Source organism: Arachis hypogaea, chromosome 13 (genome assembly GCF_003086295.3).
Source record: "Arachis hypogaea cultivar Tifrunner chromosome 13, arahy.Tifrunner.gnm2.J5K5, whole genome shotgun sequence".
NCBI classification, from domain to species: domain Eukaryota; kingdom Viridiplantae; phylum Streptophyta; class Magnoliopsida; order Fabales; family Fabaceae; genus Arachis; species Arachis hypogaea.
The window spans coordinates 52,901,842-52,915,736 of NC_092048.1; positions in this window are offsets into that span (position 1 = coordinate 52,901,842).

The following is a 13,895-nucleotide window of genomic DNA, read 5'->3' on the forward strand; positions in this document are numbered from 1 at the left end:
CAACTTCTAATTATCAATCTACAAAGGAATTAGATAACTCAAGCGTCACTAATTACTCTACCAAAGCCAAGAGGAATAAAATCTACACTAAAATCCAACCAAGCATTTTATTAAACACTTGGAAGGCAAAAGAATAAAGCATAGTAAATCAATAACAAGAGTAAAATTTAACAACAACTAATTGCAAAGAATTAACAACAACAACTAAAAGAAGCACAATTATTATGAATTACCTCAAATTGAATTGGAAGAAAATAGAAGGAATAAGAGTAGATCTACAATAAATCATAGAAACAACATAAAGGAAATTACAACAAAAGAATAGAAGAAGATGAATGTAACAACAAGAATTGAGAAGCAAAAGTAGAAGAAAGCATGAATTAAAACCTAGATCTAAGAACTAAACCTAATCCTAATCCTAATCCTAGAGAGAAGTGAGAGCTTCTCTCTCTAAAACTAGTCTAAACTAAACTAATGTGTGAAAGTATGTAAAGTATGTTGATTTCCCTTCAATCCTTGGCTTAAATAGCATCAGAAATGAGTTGGATTGGGCCCACAAGGCTTCTAAAATCGCTAGCCACGGGTTGCATTAAGTGAAGCATGTGCCACCATCGGTGTGTCCGCGCACCGTGCGCGTGCACGCCCCTATGCGCAAATGCAACTATGACAAATCTTATATCATTTCGAAGCCCCGGATGTTATCTTTCCAACACAACTGGAACCGCATCATTTGGACCTCTGTAGCTCAAGTTATGGTCATTTAAGTGCGAAAAGGTCGGCTTGACAGCTTTTGCGATTCCTTCATTTCTTCATGAGTTCTCCATTTTTACATGCTTTTTCTTCATTCCATTGATCCAATCTTTGCCTCCTAAATCTGAAATCACTTAACAAATATATCAAGGCATCTAATGGAATCAAAGATAAATCAAGATTAGACAATTAAGGACCTAAAAAGCATGTTTTCACTCTTAAGCACAATTAAAGGAGAATTTACAAAACCATGCTATTTCATTGGATAAATGGGAGAAAGGTTGACAAAACCCTCTAAATTCAACACAAGATAAACCCTAAATATGGGGTTTATCATAGCACAGCCAAGGCATGGAGCACCTAAGGATGCAGAAGCTGCAAGTGGCACCATTCTTATTCCATTTCCACACCTTGCACGGAAGTCCAGGAGGCAGATGGAACTTGATTCCAAAATGGTAGAAATTTTCAAAAAGGTTGAGGTAACTATTCCCATTTTTTATGTTATTCAACAAGTAACTAAATATGCAAAGTTTCTGAAATATTTATGCATACATAAAGATAAAATTAATGAATTAGAAACTATTCCTTTAGGTAGTTCTATATCTGCTTTAATGGGAGGTATACCTGAAAAATGTAGTGACCCAGGTCCATGCATGGTTAACTGTACCATTGGGGGTGTAATATTTTCCGACTGCGTGTGTGATTTAGGAGCGTGCGTGAGTATTATGCCTTTGTCTATATATGATGCTTTGAGGCTCCCTCCCTTAAAAAGGTCGGCAGCTTGTTTTGTTTTAGCAGATAAAAGCATTATTACTGTGGTTGGAATCGCAGAAGACGTGTTGGTGAGCATTAAGGGGCTCACATTTCCCATTGACTTTTATATTGGAAATGCCCCCTAATGACTCAGGAAGACCATCATCAATCCTGCTTGGAAGGCCATTCCTGAAGACTTCGAAGTTCAAGCTGGATGCCTTCTCAGTAACTTACTCCTTTGAGATAGATGGCAGAGCAGTGAGTTTTAGTTTAAAAGAAGCTATGAAGCACCCTTCGAAAGATCATTCTATCTTTCAGTGTGACATTATTGATGAAACTGTAGCTGAAGTTCACCAAGAAGAAGTAGAAGAGAAGCACATGGAGCAAGGTCCAAGTGTGGGGACACCCTCTGAACATAATGAGGACACTTTGCCATTATCACTAGCTCCAGATGACCCAGAGCCCAGCTATGAGCAGATATTGGAATTAAAACCCCTTCCACCCACCTCAAGTATGCTTACATTGAGGATAATCAGAAGCTCCCAGTTAACATTACAAGGGAACTCACTTTCCAACAAGAGGAGCAGCTGCTCAATGTGCTGAGAAGACACACTTGGCGGATATAGTAGGCATCAGCCCTCAAGTTTGTGAGCATAGGATATTCTTAGAAGAGGGAGCAAGACCTGTCCATCAACCCCAAAGAAGATTGAATCCCACCATCTTAGAAGTTGTCAAGAAAGAAGAGACCAGGCTACTTGAAGCAGACATCATCTACCCCATCTCGGACAATGAATGGGTCAGTCCAGTACAAGTGGTGCTCAAGAAGTCTGGAGTCACAACAGTGAAGAATGAGCATGGAGAGCTCCTGACAACTAGAGTACAGAATTCATGGAGAATTTGCATTGATTACAGGCGTCTCAACCAAGCTACTCGCAAGGATCATTACCCCTTGCCATTTATTGATCAGATGCTTGATCGCCTGTCAGGTAAATCCCATTACTGCTTTTTAGATGGATATATAGGCTATTTTCAAATTCATATAGCTCCTGAAGATCAGGAAAAGACTACTTTTACATGTTCTTTTTGAACATATGCATATAAGAGGATGCCTTTTGGCTTATGTAATGCACTGGCTACTTTACAAAGATGCATGATGAGTATCTTTTCAGATCTTATTGAGAGCTTTATGGAAGTTTTTATGGATGATTTTAGCATATATGGTGATTCATTTAGCCTTTGCTTGGATAGTTTAGCTAGAGTATGAGACAGGTGTGTTAGTTCAAACCTTGTTTTAAATTTTGAAAAATATCACTTTATGGTAAAATAAGGGATTGTTCTAGGACATGTTGTCTCTAATACTGGTATTTCTGTAGATCCAGCAAAGGTAGATGTCATTTCTAGTTTGCCTTACCCCTCCTCTGTGAGGGAAGTCCGTTTGTTCCTTGGCCATGCAGGTTTCTACAGGAGATTTATCAAGGACTTCAGTAAGGTAGCATTGCTTTTATCTAGACTGCTATAGAAAGATGTTGAGTTCGAGTTCAGTGAGGATTGCATGCAAGCATTTGATAAGCTGAAAATTGCCTTGACTTAAGATCCGATTATGAGAGGACCAGACTGGAGCCAGCCTTTTGAGATTATGTGTGATGCCTCCAACCATGCAGTAGGAGCGGCGCTGGCTCGGCGCGAAGGTAAGGATTCTTTTGTAATTGCTTATGCGTCTAAGACCTTAGACGCTGCTCAGTCTAATTACACTACCACTGAAAAAGAGCTTCTAGCTATTATTTTTGCTCCGGATAAATTCTGAGCCTATTTACTTGGTACTAAGGTGGTAGTGTACTCAAACCATGCAGCTCTAAAATATTTATTAGCTAAAAAAGAGTCCAAACCAAGGTTAATACGTTGGATACTGTTGCTGCAAGAATTTGATTTAGAAATTAAGGATATGAGTGGTAACCAGAATTTAGTGGCAGACCACTTGAGTCGCCTTGAGCACATTAAGGATGACTCCACTCCTATCAATGATGCTTTTTCATTTGATAGCTTGCACGCAGTATCTGAAGTAGTTCCTTGGTATGCACATGTAGCTAATTATCTAGTTAGCCATACTTTCCCTCCTAATTTTACTAAGCATAAAAGAGACAAGCTGAAAAGCGGGTCTAAATATTAAATATGGGATGACCCATACTTATGGAGGTATGGTGCTGACCAGGTAATTAGAAGATGTGTGCCTCAATCAGAATTCCAGTCCGATTTAGAGGCTTGCCACTCTTCTGAGAGTGGAGGATATTTTGGCCCTCAAAGAACAGCTAGAAAAATCTTAGACTGTGGATTGTAAGACCCAGAACTTTTGAAAAGTCTTATTATGATCAAGTCTCAAATCATATAGTTATTTATAGCCTTAATTCCAGAGATTATTTTATTAAAGATAATTAAGGCAAGTTTTGATTTATTGAACTTGAGATAAGTTATGATTATTATACAATTTTATAATTATTGGATTATTTTCTATATTTAAGGTATAAGGCTGGTAGTTATGAAATAATAAGGATTTTATATGATTTGGACTAGATAAGTAATATTTTAAATATTAATACTGCTACTTTGGAAAAATAAAAGGGTTCAATTATATTATTTCTAATTATTTTAATTTGGGCATTTTATGGAAAATAATTTGTGAAATTGATGAGCAAATAGTATTTTCTATATATAATTAGTGTTGAATTTAATTTGGGTTTCAATTACTATATTATCCCTATTTTTGAGTAAAATTACAAAAATACCCTTAACCCTAATTTTCAAAATGAAACCCTAAAACCCTAACCCGGTTACCCGGTTTCCCCATCAACAACGCACCTTTCCCCCAAACACCCAGCAGCGGCAATACACACACAGTTTCCCTTTTCTCTGAAAGAACGAAAAAGAAAGAAGAATGGGGGTAAGGGGAAGGGGCCGCGGAATAAGGGAGAAGGAGAGGAAGACTCGTGCTGGCGTGCTGGTCTCACCGCCGCCATCGCGCCGCCGTCCTGCTCAAGGCTGCCGTCCCATCTTGCCGTACTGTCGAGTCATTCCTTGAGGGTTGTCACGCAAGGGAAGAGAGAAGAGAGCGTGCCGCTGCGCCCTGCCGTCGACCCACGTCTTGCCGTCGCACCACCGTCCCTGTGCCGCCGTAATTCGGTCCATCCGCGAGTCGCCAAACCTGGCTGAGAGAGAGGGAGACGCACGAAGAAGAGAACGGATCTGAGGCCGAGCAGAGGTCCAACCACCCCGTCGGAGTCCTTCCGCGTTGCCGCCGTATGCACCTTGCCTCGCCACCGTTGACCTCTCTGCAGTCCACTGTCGCCGGAGCTCATGCCATCGCCGATTGAGCACCACAAAGAACAGCGCCGCGTGAATCAGGGAAAGAAGATGCCTTTCTGCCTCTGCTCCTGGGCTTTGGATTCTGACAAGGCGCCACTACCGCTGTGGAGTTGATGTTGCTCTGGCCTTGCCCTAGCTCCATTTTGAACCGCTGCTGTTGGGTAAGCCTTACCCTGTTTCTGATTCCCTCTTGTTCCATCAATTCATTCCTACCTAGAAGCATTGTTGCTAACACTAGTTGTATTAAATAAAATGGTTATAGTAAGTGACATTGTCGCTGCCTTTACTGGAGATGGTTCCTGGCTCTGTTTGGAGATTTATGTTACAACTAGTATTCGTTTTGGGGACTACTTCATCTGTTGCTGGAACTACTAACGGAACCATCGCTGAGGCTTGTGTTCTTTGGTTCAGTCAGTATTCTTTAGTTACCGTAAGTACCTCTGCCTCGAAACCTGGCCAGTTCATATCCCGTGTTGTATTTTAAGGTTTTCGCAATAATAACGTTTTCTAGGATTAAGCTACCGGAGCCACATGTCGCGCGTAAGGGTTGTAATTGCTACTGCGAAAGTGAACAAAGCTGTGATGCGAGCTGCCGGTAACATCGGATTGATAAAGACTTCCGGTGACGCGCTTGGGTTATGGAAATTGCGTCTTGAGGTAGGGGCGCTTTCCGAAAACTATATTTTGTATATTGGAATTATTACAAATGGGTACTGATATGAGGATGTGTATTTGGTGATTGTATCAGTCCTATGTATTGTTTGGTTGTTTTGTATGATTATGGGTGTTTGTTTGACTCGATTGTTATGTGGCTTTGTGAAACGAAATGCTTTTGAAATTGATTCTTTTAAAGCTTTGAGATCGAGTTGGATCCGTTGGAAATTGATTTGAATTGAATGGATTTTTTTGAGAATGTGTAAAATAGAATACACTCTTGATTTCAGCCTGGCTGGCTTTAAATGATCTGGTTTTTGATAAACGATTGTTGCTGAACCGTTTCTTTGAAATTTTAGAAATGAGTTTATTCGGCTGATAAATATTTGATTCTTGAAAAGGTTTCCTTGAAATATGGAATTGAGATGACTGTTGAATTTGGCTTGCCTTGAACTGATTTTGAATTTTGGGCTGTTGAAAAGGATTTTGGAACGGTTTAGTTGGGACCCGAACCGGGTGGCAAAAGTCCAAATTTTAGGGGAGGTGCTGCCGAAATTTCTACAAAATCCTAGTTTTGTTCAAAAAGTTATTTAAAAAAGATTAGATTTGAGAAGTTTTATTATTTGATTTATTCAGAAAATATTTATATTTTCAAGCTTAATTTATTTAGTGAACTTTATGCCTTGAGTTTGACTTATTTAGAAATGGACTATTTTTACCGTTTGAATCGTTGAAGGAAAGAATGATGCTCTAATATTGATTTCAATATAAAAAGGAGCTTTTAGTGAATTCAAAGGAATCTAGACTTTTGATTGAGTAATTAAGTTTGAGGCATTTTGGAAGAGTTAGAAAAATAGATTCCAAAAAGAAACCTGAAAGTGGTTTGATTCAAATGAACCGGTTCCTTTTCAAATGAGTTGATTTTTGGAGCGGGCTAGAACTTGTGATTTTGTATGGTCAGTTTCATAATAAATTCAGTTTTATTTACTTGAATCGAGAATCCATGATTTTAAGAGTTTCAATGAATTTTGAGGAATTGATATAGGTTGACCTTCCTTAAAGACTTGGGACTCTGCCGAGAAACTTTTGTTATAAAATTCCATTGTTGTATGGGTGATTTTGAATACTTTGAAATAAATCCTTAACTTGCCATGGTTTTGGGAGTTTTGGAAAGAGAATTCCGAGAGTGTCTTTGTGTTAAAAAGGGAACTCACTTTGAGTAAATTTGGCTTATGAGCCTGAGATGATTTGAGAAACGAGATTTCTAAAGCCAAGGCTGAAAAGAGTTGAAACTTGATTTCAAAGTGAAATGATTTGGGAAAAAGTGATTGATGGCTTAAATGCCGATTTTATGATTGATGATATTGAATGTGGAAGTGCTGTTTTGTTGTGAGCCGGAATGGCTATGTATGATTATACATATTGGTTGGTTCTGGATTTAACCATGAGCCAGAATGGTTGTGCATGATATGAATATTGGCTGGTTCTGGAATGAACCGTGAGCCGGATGGCTGAGATGGATGTTAATCCATGGATGAGATTGAATGCATGTTTATGCTGAATCATTGATAAATGTGAATGTTGCACTTCCACTATCGGAGATAAGAGTTTCCCTGGGAGAAAGCAATGGCTAGCCACCACGTGCTCCAGGTTGAGACTCGAAGCTCTTTTGACTCTATGTCGTAAGTGTGGTCAGGCACTGTGAAAGTCCCGGATGAGCTCGCCCCCGTAAATATTCACCAGTGAAGGTGATGGATATGGATCATGATTATGATCAAGTTTATGATGAGTATAACTCGAGTTGGGGATGCGCGACAGAGGGACAGTCCAATGGTTAGCTACCAGGACTTGTCGGGTTGGCTCTATAACCGACAGATGATATCATCAGCCACTAGGGACAGGCATGCATCATACGCATCTATGTGACATTGTTTAGGTGTGCATATTATACTTGGTTTGCCTATGTGATTAATTGCTAATTGTTCTACTTGCAATAACTGTTTATTTGTGCTTGCATCTTCCTAATTGTGTTTGCTACTGGGACTCTGTTGGACTGTGGTGATTGGTTGATGGTTGGATTGTTTGGGCCTAGGGCCGTGGTTGGAATGAGATGAACCGATGGTTGATTTCGGTTTTGTGTTTCTGGTTTGGAATAAAATATGAAAGGCTATTTTGTTTCAGCATAGATAAACTGTTTTGAAAGGCTTTTGAGTCTTTGAGAATTGAATGGTTCCTCTTTTAGAAAAGATTTCCAACTTTACTTTCATTGTAAACCGTTGTTTTTGAAAAGAGGTATGAGACGGTTATTAATCACTGGTGCAGTTATCTTCATGTATCCTATTACTGTAATTCCTAAAAACCCTCTACTGAGAACCCTTTCGAGGATGATGTTCTCACCCCCCTACATTTTTCCCCTTTCAGGATATGGGCGCAGATGTTACGAAGAGTTTATTTAGTTGTTGTTGAGATGCTCTGTATTGCTTTAGATTATTATTTGTACCCTCGCCTTTATCTTGAGATATTCTGTAAGAGGGATAGGAATTGTATTGTCTAATGCTTGTAATATTATATATATATATATATATATATATATATATATATATATATATATATGTGTGTGTGTGTGTGTGTGTGTGTGTGTGTGTGTGTGTATATATATGGATGTTCTTTTATGAGCTTTTGTAAGTTGTATGGTATTCTGTGAATGTACGTTATCGAATGAAACTATTCTTTTTGGGAACGCTATTGCGGTTTAAAGTTTTAAACAGGTTCATATTTTAGTATTAAATAATATAAGTGTCGTCGTAATGTCCGAGCTATCAGAGTCGCGCAGCCGGAAGCGTGAGCTTTGGTAGTTAGGGTGTTACATTATGGTATCAGAGCGGTCTTTCCTGTAGAGCCTGAGGAATGGACCGACTATGCTGCAGTTGCATACTCTGAGTGTTTGTCATGTATTAGGTCTTGTCGAATGACGAGGAATAGAGCTTTATGCACTTGACAGTCTATTGATTAACGCCGTTAGTCTTGCATTGCATAATTCTTGGTATTAAGTTTGGCCGACTTAATACTAGTGAATTATGTATATGAAAGCACTGATGGGTTATTATAGATGTTATACGAGTCTTGAGTAAAGCGAATCACGGGTTTTGGGAATGTTAGAAACTATTTCTCGAGGCTATTCAGTTGTGTATCTTGAATTCTGTTCGAGTCGACCTGTTCTTTCATGTCCTAACTTGAAGTTTTTGCTTGCTAATCCTTTCGAAAAGTAGTTTGATTCTTCAATTCTATTCCTCTATTCCTATGCATTCTTGTTTGATCTTAATTGCATATGCTTATTTGCAATCCTTGTTACATCTATCTTTCTCTGTTTGAGTTCTTCTTGATTCAGGTATTCTTTGAAACAGCTTTGAACTTGTCTTAATGCACTGTGCCTTTTAACTCCGAGTTCTGAGTCCATTCTTTGAGAAATTGTTGATTCAGTTTTTCTCTTACTTGACAGTGATTACAGACAATTTTGAGATTTTTATGGAAATTGCTATTGAATAGATATATACTTATCTATACGTGAAACTTTGAAGATTTCTTACACAGTTTAACAACTATTTATTTCTCATACCTCGCCCGTGCCTTTACTGGTTTGCGAAACTGCATTTACTTTAAATACGAAATGACTTTCTAGTAATTTTACTATAGTTCCAATGCACGTCTTTATCTGATTATGCATTTGGACATTTTTCAAAATTCTGGAAAGAAAGGGGATTCTTTGCTTTTATTCCGGTTGATTTTTGTTGATAAACTTTATCTAAATTACTTTTAACTTGAGTTTGGTTTAGCATACTACATTGTTGATGCTATTGTGATTCTTTTAAAAAAAATGTTGGACTCATGGCTTTCTTCTTATGAGCGGACTAGAGTCTCTTTTAAGCTTTCCATCTCCATGAATGTCATGCTTGACCTTGTTTTTAACTAATCTTTTACATCTTGTGAACATTACCATTGATCTTAGTTTGTCCTCTCTTGTGAATCCCTTTCTTATGTGAGTTAGTTTGATTCGTTTTAAAATAGTGCATCGATTATCATCTCATTGTCTTTACAAGAGTTTTTAGTCAAAGATTTATCTTTGGGAAATTACTAATGATTGGGTTGTCTTTTCCTATGACTTTTGTATTCTTTTGAATCAATTGAAAGCTTGTTTGATGCCTCATGCCTAGTGGATCTTGTTTGAACTATCTTGATTTAAGATCTTTTTTTTTTTGCATGGCTTGACTCCTTTTTTAAGTACATCCTAATCTTCTTGAATATTATTGTGACATGGTGATTTCAAGAACACTTTTGGAGTCTTGTTTTGAACTTTTTAAAGAAGTTTTGAATTCTCTTTGGAAGAATACTAAGCGGAATTTATTTTTTGTTGTTTGATTGAGATTGAAACCATTGTTCAATTTTGGCGAAGTTAATTTAAAGTTGGCATACACTATTTTAAATGAGGTTTTGAAAGGCTCCCTTGTTTAGTGGAAATCGGTTCGTTTGTAACGCATCACTTATTTCCTTTACCAAATTGTAAGCAAATTTTTATCTCGGAATTTATTTTCTAAAAAGAGCTTAATTTCCTCTTTCGCCCTTGCTATGAATGCTATACACGCTTGTTTGAATATGGACTTTGGAAATTTTTGAACAAGCATTTGATTTCTTCCGAGTTTTATGAATTACTTTTGGTTAAGTTATGCACCTAACTATCTTTCTAAAATATTTTAGGAAATATTTTAGCTCTTAGCCAAACTTGTGTGCATTTTGTTTTTAAAACTCTACATGATCTACTTCAACATGAAATTGTATTGAAGTAAAGCCACGTTTATGCTTTTGCTACTCTCTTGAAGAATGTTTGTTGCTCAACTTTTCTTCTAGGCTGCAAAGTGGTTTTTTCGCAAGTTTTCGACTCTTTCATGAACAATGTATTCGAAAGTATTTTTAATCATGCTCTTGAGTTCTGTGAGCTTTGTCTTGGGTTTGAAATATTCTCTTCTGTAAACCTCATGCTTCCTCGACTCAGCTTGAGTTTGTTTCAAACTGATGCGCTGGTTTTTTTCTTGTTGATCCTATTGAACTTCTTTGATCTAAGGGTTATCTTTGAAGTTGTCAATTGAATTGTGTCTAGCAAACTTCATTGCTTGAACATCCTTGTTTATCTGGGATTGGATATATTCTTTCAAATCTATGAGTATTGTCTTTGAAATTTGTCTCTCCTTTCTAAGATCTCGTATTCTTCTGAGTAGACTCGAGAATTGTTTTGATATCACGTGCGACTTGTAGACGTAGTAGGGCGATGCGTTAGTTCTTAATATGTGATATGCGTATACGGAAGTTGAAGCGATAGGTGTGCAACGTATGAGTTGTGGGTGTTTTGTTCCTTGCGAACGGGTTTGCAGTTGTCAGGCTTGTGATCGAGTATGGGGATTGTAAAGTGCTTGATGGAGTTGGAAAGTTGAAGCTTTGAGGCTGATATGAGATTAGTGTGCGGATGTTAAGCACGTCATTTTAACTCCATCCTGTTTTATAGCCTTTGATGCTTTGCCCTTCTATCACATGATTGACCCATGTTATCTTTTGCATTGATCATACCTTGTAACTTTTGCTTTGCAATCACACTCCTACCTTTACATCCTTATGCTTATGACAATCAAAGTATTCGAAAATCGTATATATGATTATATTTTGAGATATTTTTGCTTCTTCCTTAAATGTGTTCAAGGGTGAACTGTTATGAAATTTCTTTCATTTTGTATCAATTTTCGAGGGCGAAAATTTTAATAAGGTGGGTAGGATGTAAGACCCAGAACTTTTGAAAAGTCTTATTATGATCAAGTCTCAAATCATATAGTTATTTATAGCCTTAATTCCAGAGATTATTTTATTAAAGATAATTAAGGCAAGTTTTGATTTATTGAACTTGAGATAAGTTATGATTATTATCCAATTTTATAATTATTGGATTATTTTCTATATTTAAGGTATAAGGCTGGTAGTTATGAAATAACAAGGATTTTATATGATTTGGACTAGATAAGTAATATTTTAAATATTAATACTGCTACTTTGGAAAAATAAAGGGGTTTAATTATATTATTTCTAATTATTTTGATTTGGGCATTTTATGGAAAATAATTTGTGAAATTGATGAGCAAATAGTATTTTCTATATATAATTAGTGTTGAATTTAATTTGGGTTTCAATTACTATATTATCCCTATTTTTGAGTAAAATTACAAAAATACCCTTAACCCTAATTTTCAAAATGAAACCCTAAAACCCTAACCCGGTTACCCGTTTTCCCCATCAGCAACGCACATTTCCCCCAAACACCCAGCAGCGGCAGTACACACACAGTTTCCCTTTTCTCTGAAAGAACGAAAAAGAAAGAAGAATGGGGGTAAGGGGAAGGGGCCGCGGAATAAGGGAGAAGGAGAGGAAGACTCGTGCCGGCGTACTGGTCTCACCGCCGCCATCGCGCCGCCGTCCTGCTCAACGTTGCCGTCCCTTCTTGCCGCACTGTCGAGTCATGCCTTGAAGGTTGTCACGCAAGGGAAGAGAGAAGAGAGCGTGTCGCCGCGCCCTACCGTCGACCCACGTCTTGCCGTCGCACCACCGTCCTTGTGCCACCGTAATTCGGTCCTTCCGCGAGTCGTCGAACCAGGCTGAGAGAGAGGGAGACACGCGAAGGAGAGAATAGATCTGAGGCCGAGCTGAGGTCCAACCACCGCGTCGGAGTCCTTCTGCGTTGCCGCCGTATTCGCCTTGCCTCGCCGCCGTTGACCTCTCTGCAGTCCACTGTCGCCGGAGCTCATGCCATCGCTGATTGAGCACCATGAAGAACAGCGCCGCATGAATCAGGGAAAGGAGGTGCCTTTCTGCCTCTGCTCCTGGGCTTTGGATTCTGACAAGGCGCCACTGTCGCTGTGGAGTTGATATTGCTCTGGCCTTGCCCTGGCTCCATTTTGAACCGCTGCTGTTGGGTAAGTCTTACCCTGTTTCCGATTCCCTCTTGTTCCATCAATTCATTCCTACCTAGAAGCATTGTTGCTAACACTAGTTGTATTAAATAAAATGGTTATAGTAAGTGACATTGTCGCTGCCTTTACTGGAGATGGTTGCTAGCTCTGTTTGGAGATTTATGTTACAACTAGTATTCGTTTTGGGGACTGCTTCATCTGTTGCTGGAACTACTAACAGAACCATCACTGAGGCTTGTGTTCTTTGGTTCAGTCAGTATTCTTTAGTTACCATAAGTACCTCTGCCTCGAAACCTGGCCAGTTCATATCCCGTGTTGTGTTTTAAGGTTTTCGCAATAATAACGTTTTCTAGGATTAAGCTACCGGAGCCACATGTCGCGCGTAAGGGTTGTAATTGCTGCTGTGAAAGTGAACAAAGCTGTGCTACGAGCTGCCGGTAACTTCGGATTGATAGAGACTTCCGGTGACGCGCTTGGGTTATGGAAATTGCGTCTTGAGGTAAGGGCGCTTTCTGAAAACTATATTTTGTATATTGGAATTATTACCTATGGGTACTGATGTGAGGATGTGTATTTGGTGATTGTATCAGTCCTATGTATTGTTTGGTTGTTTTGTATGATTATGGGTGTTTGTTTGACTCGACTGTTATGTGGCTTTGTGAAACGAAATGCTTTTAAAATTGATTCTTTTAAAGCTTTGAGATCGAGTTGGATCCGTTGGAAATTGATTTGAATTGAATGGATTTTTTTTGAGAATGTGTAAAATAGAATACACTCTTAATTTCAGCCTGGCTGGCTTTAAATGATATGGTTTTTGATAAACGATTGTTGCTGAACCGTTTCTTTGAAATTTTAGAAATGAGTTTATTCGGCTGATAAAGATTTGATTCTTGAAATAGTTTCCTTGAAATATGGAATTGAGATTACTGTTGGATTTGGCTTGCCTTGAACTGATTTTGGATTTTGGGCTGTTGAAAAGGATTTTGGAACGGTTTAGTTGGGACCCGAACCGGGTGGCAAAAGTCCAAGTTTTAGGGGAGGTGCTGCCGAAATTTCTACAAAATCCTAGTTTTGTTCAAAAAGTTTTTTAAAAATGATTGGATTTGAGAAGTTGTATTATTTGATTTATTCAGAAAATATTTATATTTTCAAGCTTAATTTATTTAGTAAACTTTATGCCTTGAGTTTGACTTATTTAGAAATGGACTATTTTTACCGTTTGAATGTTGAAGGAAAGAATGATGCTCTAATATTGATTTCAATATAAAAAGGAGCTTTTAGTGAATTCAAAGGAATCTAGACTTTTGATTGAGTAATTAAGTTTGAGGCATTTTGGAAGAGTTAGAAAAATGGATTCCAAAAAGAAACCTGAAAGTG